Source organism: Rhinopithecus roxellana, chromosome 14 (genome assembly GCF_007565055.1).
Source record: "Rhinopithecus roxellana isolate Shanxi Qingling chromosome 14, ASM756505v1, whole genome shotgun sequence".
In the NCBI taxonomy this organism is placed as follows: domain Eukaryota; kingdom Metazoa; phylum Chordata; class Mammalia; order Primates; family Cercopithecidae; genus Rhinopithecus; species Rhinopithecus roxellana.
In genome coordinates, this window is record NC_044562.1 from 30,863,165 (window position 1) to 30,879,593 (window position 16,429).

The following is a 16,429-nucleotide window of genomic DNA, read 5'->3' on the forward strand; positions in this document are numbered from 1 at the left end:
CAAAGTCCAGGCTTAAGTTTGGGCTTATCTCAGGGAGGAAGAGCCTGTTTCTTGCATCTTCTCAATCAGTGTTTCCTTTAATACAAAACCTCTAAGCCAGCCTTCTGGGTCTCAAACTGTCTGTTCAGCATGGTCACTTACTTTCTAAATCAAATTCACAAAATATTCTCCAATTTTCACAACTGTATGGAAAGGTAGGCCTGCTTTCATGGCAGCATATGGGGGGAAATAACGAAAACTGTAAAAAGTCATTCATGGCCAGGCACAGTGGCTCACGCCTGTAATGCCAGCACTTTGGGAGGCTGAGGCGGGCAGATCACTTGAGCTCAGGAGTTTGAGACCAGACTGGGCAACATGGCAAAACCCCATCTCCACAAAAGATACAAAAATCAGCCAGGTGTGGTACATGCCTGTGGTCCCAGCTACCTGGGAAGCTGAGGCATGAAAAACCTTGAGCATGGAAGGTGGAAGTTACAGCAAGCCAAGATAGCACCACTGCTCTCCAGCCTGGGTGACAGAGAGAGAGACTGTCTCACAAAAAAAAAAAAAAAAAAAAAAAGGTCGGGCGCAGTGGCTCACGCCTGTAATCCCAACACTTTGGGAGGCCAAGGCGGGTGGATCACAAGGTCAGGAGTTCAAGACCAGCCTGGCCAGCATGGTGAAACCCTGTCTCTACTAAAAATATAAAAATTAGCCAGGCATGGAGGCGGGTGCCTGTAATCCCAGCTACTTGGGAGGCTGAGGCAGGAAAATTGCTTGAACTCAGGAGGTGGAGGTTGCAGTGAGCTGAGATCGCACCATTGCACTCCAGCCAGGGCGACAGAGTGAGACTCTGTCTCAAAAAAAAAGTAGTAGTCATTTGTCTGGGGTAATTCTGAAAGGAATCCTGACATCCTCATCAAGTGTTTTCAGAGTAGCTAGAGGGAAGGAAATAGCAGAGCGGTTTTGTTTTGTTTTGAGACAGGGTCTTGCTCTGTCACCCAGACTGGAATGCAGTGGCACAAACATGGCTCACTGCAGCCTCTGACTCCTGGACTCAAATGATCTTCCCCTTTCAGCCTCCCAAATAGCTGGGACCACAAGCATGCACCACCACACACAGTTGATTTTTTTTGTTATTGTTAAGATAGGGAGTGGCAGTATCTCACTATGCTGCCCAGGCTGGTCTCGACTCCTGGCCTCAAGCGATCCTCCCATCTCAGCCTCCCAATAAACTGGGATTACAAGCCTGTGCCACTGAACCCAGCCCTAGCAGAGATGGTTTTTTCACTTAAGTAATATTTAAAATGCAAAACTTGAGAGACTACCTTGTATTTTGATTAACAGAGTAATGGCCAAGGAAGATCTAAGACTCCTGTCTACAGCTATGAATGAATAGTACCAACAGACAGACTGCAGAAGCCATGGGATGTCACCCTCTTTACCTGCAAAGGCTGACCTACATGGACTCTTTCTCAAGGAGAGTACAAAAAATCACAACGCAGCACTGCCAATATTCAAAATGATAGTGGGCTAAGAACAGCACAATGCTAAAACTGGATTTTGAAGCCAGTTACCTCAAAATGAGGTGACAGAAAATGGACCACTACACAAGTGCAAACTATGGAAATACCGTGCTTGGAACAATTACAGAGTGCGCTTATGGTAGAGAAGCATAGAGACAAAGGGAGAAGTCAAATCCTGCCAATCACTTCACAAGATTACACGCACACATGCATGTGTATTACGTACACTCAACATATTCACAAACCCGGCTGGGCACAGTGGCTCAAGCCTGTAATCCCAGCACTTTGGGATGCCGAGATGGGCGGATCACGAAGTCAGGAGATCGAGACCATCCTGGCTAACATGGTGAAACCCCGTCTCTACTAAAAATTACAAAAAACTAGCCGGGCGAGGTGGCGGGCGCCTGTAGTCCCAGCTACTCGGGAGGCTGAGGCAGGAGAATGGCGTAAACCTGGGAGGCGGAGCTTGCAGTGAGCTGAGATCCGGCCACTGCACTCCAGCCTGGGCGCCAGAGCGAGACTCCGTCTCCAAAAAAAAAAAAAACATATTCACAAACCCTCACTTAGTCCTCTTTCAGGCAGCTGCAACATGACCTAGGCAGTCTTCTCTGACTCCTGAGTTTGAACAGGATGCCTCACCTCTGTGCATGCCACCATCACTGCTCACAGAACATTAGCTTCAATAATGAACTAACTCATCAGACTAGAAGCAAGGAGCACATTCTCCTCCAGCTGATGTCCCCAATACAGTAACTGATACACAGGAAGTGCTCAATATTCTGTTGAGTAATCAAACTGGAAAAGCACAGTAAATGAAGGGGAGACAAACTTGAACACTAGTTTGGGCACCTAATGAATGTCTGGTACCATGCTAGGCATTTTATTCATATTATTTCATTTAATTCTAAAAAAACCCTTACATTCACTTTACTGACGATGAATCCAAGACTCAGAAAAGTTAAGCAACTTTTCTATAATTAAATAACCAATAAGTAGCAATGCCTAGATTAAAACTCAAATCTGTCTGAGTCTACAATGCCTATTAAATGGAATGAAACACATACTTAGACTCTATCCCCTCCATTATCTCTAATCTTTAGGTACGAGACAAAAGCCAGGCTGGAAACACTCCTCCATATTTATACCAAGGCCCTTTGTGGAAAATCTCTAAAAGCACATCACTGACTTTTCATCAACACCACAGCCAATCAGTCCCCCTCTCCCTTGTAGCCACAAGCACTCACTGCACGACACTTCCTTTTGCACACACTGCTCAATGTTTGCCTTGCTACATCCCACCACATGAACCCTCAGTGCCAAACACATGAACACAAGTAGCCCAACACCTAGCTGGCTTGGCTTTTAATCCAAAAGAGGAAGAGGGAGGCCAAGGATACACGCCTACCCTCCTCAGAAGCTGCAGGTGGCCTGCTCCCAGATAATGTGTAAAACAACACACCTGGGCAGGTACTAGAGTAGAGTGAATTCTCTTCTCTCTAAGGTATTCCAGATCTCATATCTCTGCAATAGTCATTTCCCACTTCTTGTCTCCTCTCATAGTCCCTATATGGTTTGCATTTGTGTCCCACCAAATCTCATGTTGATTTGTAATCCCCAATGTTGGAGGAGGTGATGGGATCATGGAGGCGGATTTCGCCCTTGCTGTTCTCATGATGGTGAGTTCTCGTGAGATCTGGTTGTTTACAAGTGTATAGCACTGCCCCACTTTCTCTCTCTCCTGCTCTGGCCATGTGAAGACATGCCTGCTTCCCCTTCCACCATGACTAAATGTTTCCTGAGGCCTCTGCAGCCATGCTACCCATACAGCCTGCAGAACCATGAGCCAATTAAACCTCTTTTCTTTATAAATCACCCAGTCTCAGGTATTTATTTATAGCAGTACGAGAATGAACTAATACAGTCCTCATGATGTGTAGTATAGCAACTTGGAGAAGGGCCACCTGTCTTCCTAAAGAAGTATGTCTGGACTCAAGGGCCAACAAGCAGGTGAGAGGACGTTTCTGTAACTCTCTTTCTGGGAAATAGTTCCAAAGCTAGTTAAGAGATACCCAAGGTTGGATAAGATGGCTGTGTTAGGAATTGCCAAGCAAAGACAAATTTGTTGCATCTGCAGAGAGTAACTTCAAGAATGCCAAGTAAACAGTATCACTCGCAACAGTATCAAATACCAATGCTCCAACCTAGTTTCAGTGTTTGAGGTTCAGAAGTAGTGTCACTTTAAGACAAGGAAATGATAGTTGCTAAAAACAACTTCCTTCCTTCTCTTTGTAGAGATTCCTAATGAGATCAAAACTTCAAATGGTTGGGAAGCAGAGGCCTAACTAAACGATTCAGGCAGCCTGGGTCCCAGACCCCCAATCACTGCCACAGGTCATCTTTTCCAGTATCCTGCCCACTGCTTTAAAGGAATGTAAGTGACAAACTTTAAAAAGCTTCTGAAGGCCCAAAGTCTAAGAAGTGAAGGAAGTTGGCTGGGCGCGGTGGCTCAAGCCTGTAATCCCAGCACTTTGGGAGGCCAAGAGGGGTGGATCACGAGGTCAGGAGATCGAGACCATCCTGGCTAACACAGTGTAACCCCGTTTCTACTAAAAAATACCAAAAAAAAAAACTAGCTGGGCGAGGTGGCGGGCGCCTGCAGTCCCAGCTACTTGGGAGGCTGAGGCAGAAGAATGGCGTAAACCCGGGAGACGGAGCTTGTAGTGAGCTGAGATCCGGCCACTGCACTCCAGCCTGCACGATAGAAGTGAGACTCCGTCTCAAAAAAAAAAAAAAAAAAAAGGAAAGAAGTGAAGGAAGTGAGAACCTTGTTTCAAAAGCTAACATAGTGAATTCTGCCATAAAGTCAAAGTCCAGAGAGGCAAATAATGTCTGGCACCCAGACCCTACCGACAGCACATACTTAGAGGGCAATTTTCAGCAAAGTCATCAAACCCCTTCCCTGTGATATACTCTGGGCTCCTAAGATGACATCTGGGAGACCTTTCTGCCAGTGTCTCTTATATTTCTAAGTGTTCTGTGATAATGCACACTTTGTGTATATGTGCGCCTCTAGGGTCCAAAAAGCAGACTGCTCATCTCCCAGGAAGTATTTTAGGAAGAAACATCAAAAGAAAGATAACAGGAGAAAAGGTATTTATATATGTAGAAACCTATGTACTGGCTACTAATGGAAGCCCATTTCAAAAACTCCCAACTTAAACAAAGCTAAACTTATAAAGAGTAATTGCTGACTACGTAAATTACAAAGGATTAACTACATATTTATACTACTTAAAGATAGCTCAAGGCATTCATCCTTACTCTCTGTTACTAAGTCCAAAGGATCTACCATCACCTGACCCTCCAATCAGCAGCTTGCAAGGAACTTACTTTAGGGGCCAATAAATTGACCTCACCTGAAAAATAATATTTTGAATAATCTAACATTTTATGGAGCAATGATCTAATGTGTTTCTTGTTCCTACACAGGATCCCTAGGGAGCAGGAGGGCTTAAGGGGCAAACAGCTTATAAACACTAAGCTATAGCCAGCAGAGTTCAACTTTAGAAGAAAACAAGCCTATTTCTGTAGCTAAGTTCCTCAATCTAGGTCCTCCTCACAGTCAGGCTACATGAGCAGCTACCACCTCGTGGTGACTCATGACAATCAGAGCACGGATCAGTAGTGAATCACATGCAACTCTGAAACAGCACAGCTGGAATGTTCGGGGAAAGGCAAGAGAGAGGAAGTATCATACCCCCATTGAGTAGTTGTGGGAGGTAAAGTTAAAAATTCACATAAAGCACATAAAAAGCACAGGGGCTCCCAGTAAACATTTGCAGCATGGTAGTTACAACTCTCATTCTCACTGGCTCCAAATAATCTATCTCCCCTCTGCCCCTTCATAAGCTGTGATGAAGGTGGAAAAATACAAGGAATAGGCAACAATTATTCCACTACAAAACTTCAGCTAGGACAGGTAATGTTCTTTTGTAAAAGATAACTGTCTTGTTATTTGGGAGCTTTTGTGAAAATTTTTTTTTTTTTTTTTAAACAGTCTCACTCTGTTGCCCAGGCTGGAGTGTAGTGGTGCAATCTCGGCTCACTGCAACCTCCACCTCCTAGGTTCAAGCGATTCTCCTGCCTCAGCCTTCCAAGTAGCTGGGATTACAGACACCCGCCACCACGCCTGGCTAATTTTTGTATTTTTAGTAGAGACGGGGTTTCACTATGTTGACTAGGCTGGTCTTGAACTCCTGACCTCAAGTGATCCACCCACCTTAGCCTCCCAAAGTGCTGGGATTACAGGGATTACAGGTGTGAGCCAACATGCCCAGCTGATTCCTTTTTTTTTTTGGACAAGGTCTCCCTCTGTCACCAAGGCTGGAGTACAGCGGTATAGTCATAACTCACTGCAGCCTAGGACTCCTGGGCTCTAACAATCTGCCCACTTCAGTCTCCTGAGCAGCTAGGACTACAGGTGCACATCACCATGCCTAGCTATTTTTTACTTTATTTTATTTTTATAGCAATAGAGTTCCACTATGTTGCCCAGGCTGGTCTCAAACTCCTGTCCTCAAATGATCCTCCTGCCTTAGCCTCCCAAAGCTCTGGGATTATAGGCATGAGCCACCACACCCAGCAGAAACTATTTTAAATGTTATCTGTTAATAAAAGCAGCCAGAGCTCCTTGAAAAATGGCTGATTACAGGGTTGGGGCAGGGAGAGCAGGAGACGGGCCTGGAATATTTTGTGCTGCCAAAAAGTAAGGAAGTGGTCAAAATTTGATAGAGACATGTCAAAAGACCATAGATACAGCTAACATCATACTTAATAGTGAATTATGAGATGCTTTTCCTCTAGGATTAGGAATAAAATAAGACAAGGATGTCTACTCTCTCCATTTCTTTTTTATTTTATTTATTTATTTACTTTGACATCGTGTCTCGCTCTGTTGTCCAGGCTGGAGTGCAGTGGCACAATCTCAGCTCACTGCAACCTCCGCCTCCCGGGTTCAAGTGGTTCTTCTGCTTCAGCCTCCCGAGTAGCTGGGACTACACGCATGTGCCATCACACCCAGCTAATTTTTTTTTCTTTCTTTCTTTCTTTTTTTTTTTTTTTGTATTTTTAGTAGAGACGGGGTTTCACCATATTGGCCAGGCTGGTCCCGAACTTCTGACCTCGTGATCTGCCCGCCTCGGCCTCCCTAAGTGCTGGAATTACAGGCATGAGCCACTGTGCCCGGCCTCCATTTCTATTAGACCCTATACTAGAACTTCTAAGCAGTGTGACATAGCAAGAAAAAGAAATCAAAGATATACAGATTGGAAAGGAAGAAGTAAAACTGTCATTATTTGTAGGACATATGATCTTGTACATAGAAAATCCTGGCTGGGCACACTGGCTCACACCCGTAATCCCTGGGAAGATGAAATAGAAGGATCACTTAAGACCATGAGTTTGAGAACAGCCTGAACAATACAGGGAGACATTATCTCTACAAAAAATTTTAAAAATTAGCATAAGCCTATAGCCCCAGCTACTTAGGAGGCTGAAGGGGGAGGATCACTTGAGCCTGGGAGGTCGAGGCTGCAATGAGCCATGATTGCACCACTGCACTTCAGCCTGGGTGATAGAATAAGACCCTGTCTTAAAAAAAGAGAGAGAGAGAAAATCCTAAAACATTTACCAAATAAAAAATCCTACTACAACTAATAACCAAGTTTAGTAAGGTCACATAATACACCATCAATATACGAACATCAGTTTTAGTTCTACATACTAGCAACAAACAAACAACATGTAAAAATGAAATACACAATTCCTTTCACAACAGCATCAAAAAGAGTAAAGTATCTAAGAATAGGAACTTCTGGTTCCAAAATGGCAGCATAGAAGCAAGCTGGCTTCACTTTCCCTCACAGAAAACCAAACACAAATACACAGCACCAAGATTATCACCAGCAAAATCCCAGAACTCAAATATGAAGAGGAGACAGTTCCTGGGACCACAGAGAAGGGAAAAAATTCTGACAAGGTGGTAAGAAAACTGAACTTCCACATCTGCAGCATCCCCTCCCTCAATCTTCCTGGTACCAAGGACATAGAAAACCTGCCCCCAACTCACAATTTCTAAACTGGAAAAAGTGAGATTGAGATAGACAACCAGGTTGGGTGCACTGGTTCACGCCTGTAATCCCAGCACTTTGGAAGGCTGAAGCGGGCAGATCACTTGAGGCCAGGAGTTTGAGACCAGCCTGGCCAACATGGCAAAACCCCATCTCTACTAAAAATACAAAACATTAGCCGGGCGTGGTGGCGGGCACCCACAATCCCAGCTACTCGGGAGGCTGAGGCAGGAGCATGGCTTGAACCTGGGAGGAGGAGGCTACAGTGAGCTGAGATCATGCCATTGCATTCTAGCCTGGGCAACAAGAATAAAACTACATCCCCCGCCGCCAAAAAAACACAGACCACCAGCTTCCCTGTCCATGCCTCAACCCACAGAAAGCATCAAGAGTGCCTGAAGAGAGAGAAATATCCCTGAAGACAGCCAGAAACAAAGCAAGAAGGTAGGACTATCATACTCAGCCCTGGACTCTGCTCTGTAACTCAGCCAAAGGAGACACCAAATCAGAGTGGCTGTGCAGCAACACTACTCTCTATAGGCTGTGCAGCAACACTACTCTCTACAGGTCACCTGGGCACAAACCCCTAGCCGGCCTTCCCACATTGCCAGGATATTCCTTTTGGGACCTCCTCCAATTGGGAAGGACAGTGCTCCAAAGCAGGGGTCCCCAACTCCTGGGCCACGGACTGCTACTGGTCCACGGCCTGTTAGGAAACCAGGCCACATAGCAGGAGCTGAACATTGGGCAAGCAGCATTACCATGTAGACAAGTATTACTGCCTGAGATCCACCTCTTGTAGGCTTAGCGGCAGCATTAGATTCTCATAGGAGTGCTCACCCTATTATAAACTGCCCATGTAAAGGATCTAGGTTGCATGCTGCTTATGAGAATCTAATGCCTGATGATCTGTCACTGTCTCCCATCATCCCCAGATGGGACCCCCTAGTTGCAGGAAAACAAGCCCCAGGGCTCCCACTGAGTCTACATTATGGTGAGTTGTATTATTATTTCATTATATATTACAATGTATTAACAGAAATAAAGTGTACAAAAAATTTAATGTGCTGGAATCATCCCAAAGCCACCTCCCCACCCACCCACCCCAGTCAGTGGAAAAACTGTCTTCCACAAAACTGGTCTCTGGTGCCAAAAAGGTTGGGGACCACTGCTGTAAAGCCAAGACAAACCTGGGGCCAAGATGCCATCTAGTGTTGAAAAAGAGGTAATGACCTAGTGATTTAACAAAAAAAGATAGTCAACAGGTTAAGTTACAAAAAATCTCTAAACAAACATATCCAATAACAACCGAAACAAGCCAGACAGAGAAGACTGGAATAAATAATCCTTCAGCGTAGAGATATATACATATATCCACAAGAAATAACAGCAAACAGAGAACTATGACAAAGCAAGAAATGGACAAAGCCAGAAAACAGTGACTGACTCTAATGAAACAGTGATACATGAGCTCTCTAACCAGGAACTCAAAATAGCAGGTTTTTGTTGTTGTTGTTGTTGTTTTTGAGACAGAGTCTCGCTCTGTCGCCCAGGCTGCAGTGCAGTGGTGTGAACTCGGCTGACTGCAAGCTCCACCTCCCAGGTTCACACCATTCTCCTGCCTCAGCCTCCTGAGTAGCTGCAACTACAGGTGCCCGCCACCATGCCCGGCTAATTTTTTGTATTTTTAGCAGAGACAGGGTTTCACCATGTTAGCCAGCATGGTCTTGATCTCCTGACCTTGTGATCCACCCACCTCGGCCTCCCAAACAAAATAGCAGTTTTAAGGAAACTTGGTGATCTCCAAGATAACGCATAAAAGCAATTCAGAAATTTATCAGATAAGTTTAACAAAGAGATTGTTAATAATAATGACGTTTAAAACAAATCTTAGAACTGAGAAATAAATTTGCTTACCTGAAAAATTTACTAGACTCTTAACAGCACAATGGATCAAGCAGAGGACAGTATTAGTGAGCTTGAAGACAGTCTATCTGAAAATACACAGAGAAGAAAAAAGAAAACAGAATGAAAAACAAAGACAACCTATAAGACACAGAAAACTACCTCAAAAGACCAAATCTAACAATTATTGGTATTCAAGAGGGAGCTAAACAAGACACAGGGGTGGCTTTACTAAAAGAAATTAGCAGGCTGGGCACGGTGGCTCACACCTGTAATTCCAGCACTTTGGGAGGCCGAGGTGGGTGGATCATTTGAGGTCTGGAGCTCGAGACCTGCCTGACCAACACGCTGAAACTCCATCTTTATTAAAAATACAAAAATTAGCCGGGCATGGTGCACACCTGTAATCCCAGCTACAGGCGGCTGAGGCAGGAGAATCACTTGAACCCAGGAGGCAAAGGTTGTAGTGAGCTGAGATTGCACCACTACACTCCAGCCTGGGCAACAGAGTGAGACTCCATCTCCAAAAAAAAAAAGAAAAAAAGAAAGAAAGAAACTAGTTACTGGTCTGCAAGAAATTTCACAAAAGGGGCCAGGCGTGGTGGCTCACACCTGTAATCCCAGCATTTTTGGGAGGCTGAGGTAGGTGGATCACTTGAGGCCAGGAGTTCGAGACCAGCCTGGCCAAGACGGTGAAACTACATTTCTACTAAAACCAGAAAAAATTAGCTGGATGTGGTGGCACACGCCTGTAATCCCAGCTACTCATGAGGCTGAGGCATGAGAATCACTTGAACCCAGGAGGCGGAAGTTGCAGTGAGCTGAGATCATGCCACTACACTCCAGCCTGGGTGACAGAGTGAGACTCTGTCTCGGGAAAAAAAAAAACAAAAAAACAGAAATTTTTCCAAAATTTGAAAGAGATACATATATCCAACCTAGGCATATAATAATTAAACCTCTCAAGGTTCAAGGGCAAATAGAAGATTTTAAAAGAAGCAAGAGAAAAGAAGCAAATACATATAAGGGAGCTCCAATTCATCTGGCAACAAAATTCTCCTCAGAAATTATCCAAGTGAGGGAGTGAAACATTTCAAAGTGCTGAAAAAAAACTGCCCTCCAAGAATACTGTATCCAGCAAAACTACTCTTCAAATACAAGAGATAAAGTCTTTCCCAGATAAACAAAAGCTGAAAGAATTCACTACCACCAGACCCGTCTTAGAAGTAATGCTAAAGAGAGTTTTTCAATTTGAAGGGGGGGAAAAAAACTAACACGCAAAAAGAAAACATTTGAAGGTATAAAATCCACTAGTAAAATTAGATAAATGGACAAACCCAGAATAGTCTAATACTCTAATTATGATATGCAATCTAATCATAACTCTAGTATGAAGCCCAAAAGACAAAATTGTCAAAAACAATAACAGCTACGGCAACTTCTTAAGAAATAGGCAAATAAGGTTGGGCACGGTGGCTCACATCTGTAATCCCAGCACTTTGGGTGGCTGAGGCAGGCAGGTCACTTGATGCCAGGAGTTCAAGACCAGCCCGGCCAACATGGTGAAACCCTGTCTCTCCTAAAAATACAAAAATTAGCCAGGTGTGGTGGCGTGTGCCTGTAATCCCAGCTACCTGGGAGGCTGAGGCAGGAGAATTGATTGAACCCAGGAGGTGGAGGTTGCAGTGAGCCGAGACCACGCCACTGCACTCCAGCCTGGACGACAGCATGAGACTTTGTCTCAAAAAAAAAAAAAAAAAAAAAAAGCAATATAAAAATATGTAAATTGAGACACAAAAAGCTAAAATGTATGGGGGACAGAGTTAAAGTGTAGAAAGTTTTTATGGTTCTCAATTTGTTCATTTCTATTCTTTTGGAGTTTGAGACCAACCTGGGCAACATAGTGAGACCCTATCTCTACAAAAAATAAAACCACAAAAAATCAGCTAGGCATGATGGCACATGCTGGTAGTCCCAGCTACTTGGGAGGCTAAGGTAGGAGAGGCGCTTGAGCCCAGGAGATCAAGGCTGTGGTGAGCCGTGAATACACCATTGCATTCCACGCTAGGGGACAGAGCAAGATTCTGTCTCAAAAAAAAAAAAAAAGTTATCATCTCTCAAAATGACTTGAGAGGGTGGGCTACTTGGGAAGTTGAGGTAGAAGGATCGCCTGAGCCCAAGAAGTCAAGACTGCAGTGAGCTGTGATCATGCCACTACACTCCAGCCTGGATGACAGGGCGAAACCCCGTCTCAATAAAAAATAAAATAAAATAAAAATAACTATAAGCTGTTTTTTGTAAGTCTCACAATAACCACAGCGCAAAAACCTCTAATAAATCCACTAAAAATAAAAAGCAATTAATTAAACCATACTACCAGAAAAAACTACAAAAACAGTAAGAAAGAGGAATTACAAAGCAACCACAAAACAAGCAGCCAAATGGCAGTAGTAAGTCCTTACTTATCAATAACAACACTGAATGTAAATGGACTATGAATAAAGGAAACGTGATATATATACACAATAGAATATAATGGAGCCATAAAAAAGGAATGAAATCCCATCATTTGCAGCAACATGGATGGTACTGGAGGTCATTATGTTAAGTAAAATAAGCCAAGCACAGAAAGACAAATATGGCATGTTCTCACTCATATGTGGGAGCTTAAAAAAATGGATTTCAGAATATAGAGAACGGATTGGTGGTTATCAGAGGCCAGGAAGAGTAGGGGGAAGGGTAGGCCTGTTTCAGGTAATGGAGCAAGAAGTAAGTCCATTTGCTTGAGTTGTTCACTGTTAAATTCCAATTCTACCAGTATAATTTCAAAGAAAAGTTGAAGTTGATTGGTGTGCTACCTGCTTTCTGGTCTGAGGAAAACCAAACTTCCCTTTAAGTAGTACTGAGGTTTTAAAAATGTTTTTTTTAATTTTGCAATTATCTCAGACTTGCAAAAAGTTACAAAAATAGTACAAAGAGCTCCTGTTTACCCTTTACCCAGATTCATCAAATGTCAATACTTTACCACACTTGTTTCATTATTCATTCATATTCTCTCTCACATCTCGGTGTGAACCGGTTTTCGAAATGTTTGAGAGTAAGCTGCAGACATGATACCCCTTTACATCTGAATACTTCCTAAAAACTTCCTAAATGTTTGCTAAAACCAGGATATTCTCTTATACTCAAAAAATTGACATTGATAATACTATAAACTATATTATTATTATCTACTACACAGACCTTATCCAAATATTGCCAATTGTCCCATCAATGTCCTTTATCTGGCCCAGGATCACAAGCTGTATTCACCTGTCGTATCTTTTTAGTGTCCTTTAATCTGTAATAGTTCCTCAGCCTTTATTTTTCTTTAATGAGCTTGACACTTCTGAAGAATACAGACCAGTTATTCTAAAGAATGAAACTCAATTTGGTTTTGTCTGAAGTGACGATATATCCTTAGTGGCATCATATCATGAGGCCCATGTCAATTTGTACTATTACTAATGATATTATGTGCTTCATGATATGATGCACTTAAGGATATATTATCACTTGTGCAATTTCCAAACAAAAATGCATCATCTTGAATGTGTTTTTGTACCCATTAATCAACCTCTCTAACAGCCAGTGAATTTGTAAACTCTGGCTCAAGGTGAGTTCAAGGGAAGGCATACTACTTAAGCCTGGCAGATAAAGTTTAATGGAAGCACTTTCTCTGGGACCCATCAACACACAAGCTGGTAGGAGTTCTCCAATACTTAGAGGAAAAATGCTATTTAAATGTGATTCTGTGTAAAACCTCACATCCCAATAAAACACAAGTCTTTGTTGTGTCCTCAATGGAGAAAACAGTTGCTGTCAGCACCCAGCTGAGAAACAGGAACCTAGAGGCTAAGACAAGGATTTTAGGGCTAGAGTCAAGGAAACAAGGGGTGGCAAGCTCAAGGGTTTCTATAACCACTGTTATTCAAAAGAAAAGAACATGTTATCTGTTCATCTCCTTGAAAATAAGGTGAGAATGTCATACTCTAACAAAGTCATGCTAGGGGAAAGTGAGAGAAGAACAGATCACTCATATTCCCCTCTTGTCCAATTAATCTTTCAGAGTCAGGGCGAAGAAATAAGCTGTAATTGCACAAAGAAGACTTCAATAAAAAATATTCAGGCACAAGGGGATCAAGGGGCTCAGTTCCTGGACAGGCATCCACACAACACAGAAACTCCCGACATGCCTGTCATAATGATGCTTTCACCCTGACCTTAGCAGATCTTCAATTCCACTTAATCCATCAACAAGTCCTTCCAGCTTCAAATATATGTCTTTGAATCTGGCTATTCTTCCCCATTTCCACTGTCATTACCTTAGTCAAGCTACCATCATCTCTCAACTGCTGATTTCCTGGCTTCTATATCATCTATTTTCCAGACAGTGGCTACTCTTTTCAAAACACAGTACTCTTTTTAAAACACAGCTTAAGACCATCTGATGGCTCCAAGGACTATGTGATCCGATTCCTGACTCTGACCTTATCCACAGCCATTCTTCCCCTCATGAGGAACGTTCCCACCCGTGGGCCTTTGTGGTTCCCTCTGAAACATTCAGATCTCTGAATGGCTCGCTTAGTTTCTTCACTCAGTATTCAGCTAAAAAGGCCTTCCTTGTCAACCCTATCTAATATGTCCTACCCCAATCATTTCTTATTTCATTACCTTGTTTTATTCCCTCCATTTCATTCCTCCACTATCTAAAATTACTATATGTTAATATTTCCTTACACTTGGCTCAAAAAAAACAACAACAATAGATGAACAAAGAAGCTGGTAATTTTTTTAAAAACTACCAATGAGATTGGAAAGAGACAGATGAGAAACTTATCTGTGTATACCTTTTCCTATAATTTTAATTTCTTTTTGTTTCTTTGAGACCAGGTCACTTGGTCACCAAGGTTTGACCTCCTGGACTCATGGTCCTATCTCACCCTCCCAAGTAGCGGGAACTACTGGTGTGTGCCACCACACCCAGCTAACTTTTTTATTTTTTGTAGAGACGAGGTCTTGCTATCTTGCCAGGGCTAGTCTCAAACTCCTGGGCTCAAGTGATCCTTCCACTTCAGCTTCCCAAAGTGCTGGGATTGCAGACATGAACCCCTACACCAGGCGCTAATGTTAACTTCTGAGTTTTTAATTTTTTTTTTTTTTTTTTAATAGAGACAGAGTCTCACCATGTTGCCCCAGTTGGTCTCAAATTCCTGGCCTCAAGTGATCCTCCTGCCTCAGCCTCTCAAAGTACTGAGATTACAGGCATGAGCCACTGGCCCTGGTTATTTTAAAACAAAATAAAAACTTCAATTCTTTATGCATTTCTTTGCTATCTATCTTCCAGAATGAAAGCTCTTTGAGCACAGGGACTTTGTTCAGAGTTTATGTATCCAGTCCTAGAATGGTAATCAGGGCTCATTAAATATTTGCTGAATAAACAAATGCATCTACAACAGCTATGACCAGCTAAGGGGGGAAAAAAAGTTTTTCACTCTCTTACATAGTCACTCTTAACACAGCACAGAATATTTCACCTCTGGTCATCAAAATGTGTGTGAGACACACACACCAAGGAATGCTCCAGAGGCAACGAGCTGGATACCCTTTAATTCAATTCTGACATTCTCTACCTAAAGATAGCATCAGATCACACAGGTTAAGGGCTCAGTACCACAAGGCTGCTTCCATTTCAGATGACAACTGCAAGGCACAGGTTGTGACCTGTGCTTCTGATTGATTTGCTATAAATTGGTGTTCCCTGGCCAGGCGCGGTGATGCACACCTGTAATCCCAGCACCTTGGGAGGCAAAGGTGGGTGAATCGCTTGAGCCCAGTAGTTCAAAATTAGCCTGGGCCACATGGCAGAATTCCATCTCTTAATTAATTAATTAATTGGGGTAAACTGAAAACCCTCTCCTTTGAGTTTGATCAATTTGTTAGAACAACTCACAGAACTCAGGGAAACACTTCACTTACATTTACCTATTACAGAGGATACAGATGAACAGCCACATGGAAGAGATACACGATGCACAGGGCAAGGGATGTGGGAAAGGGCTTGGAGCTTCCGTGCTCTTACCAGGAGTGCCAGGTACATTCATGTGCTCAACAATCCAAACCCTGTTCTTTTGGGTTTTTATGCAGGTTCCATTAATAGGCATGACTGAATAAATCACTAGCCATCGGTGGTCAGCTCAGTCTTTGGCTCCACTCCCCTTCCCAGAAGTTGGGGGATGGAACTGAAAGTTCCAACCCTCTAATCACATGGTTGGTTCCCTTGGCAACCAGCCTCCCATCTTGAGCCTATTCAGGAGTCCCCAGCTATCAATCATCTCATTAGCATATAAAAAGACATTTATAACTTAGAAGTTCTGAAGGTTTTAGGAGCCAGGAACCAGGGGCACACACCAATTATGTTTTTTTTTTTTTTTTGAGACAGAGTCTCAGCTCTATCACCCAGGCTGGAGTGCAGTGGCCAGATCTCACCTCACTGCAAGCTCCGCCTCCTGGGTTTACGCCATTCTCCTGCCTCAGCCTCCCGAGTAGCTGGGACTACAGGCGCCCGCCACCTCGCCCAGCTAGATTTTTTGTATTTTTTAGTAGAGACGGGGTTTCACTGTGTTAGCCAGGATGGTCTCGATCTCCTGACCTCGTGATCCACCCGTCTCGGCCTCCCAAAGTGCTGGGATTACAGGCTTGAGTCACCGCACCCGGCCTCTTTTTTTTTTTTTTTTTTTGAGATGGAGTGTCACTCTGTCGCCCAGGCTGGAGTGCAATGGTACGATCTCAGCTCACTGCAACCTCTGCCTCCCGGGTTCATGCAATTCTCCCACCTCAGCCTCCCAAATA

General features: G+C 43.3%; 1 protein-coding gene across 4 annotated transcripts in view; it reads right to left on the reverse strand.

The window, feature by feature from the left end:
• The window catches only part of TTLL4 (tubulin tyrosine ligase like 4), a 45,406-nt gene that overhangs the window by 18,590 nt on the left and 10,387 nt on the right, over positions 1-16,429 (reverse strand). For 2 of the 4 annotated variants that reach the window (XM_030916666.1, XM_030916664.1), the window contains exon 2: positions 9,551-9,627. The exons of 1 other annotated variant lie outside the window; for it this stretch is intronic. The gene's annotated coding sequence lies outside the window, so the exon portion shown is untranslated. The remainder of the gene's footprint in view (positions 1-9,550; positions 9,628-16,429) is intronic. One more of the 4 variants, XM_030916665.1, reaches the window with a different exon arrangement.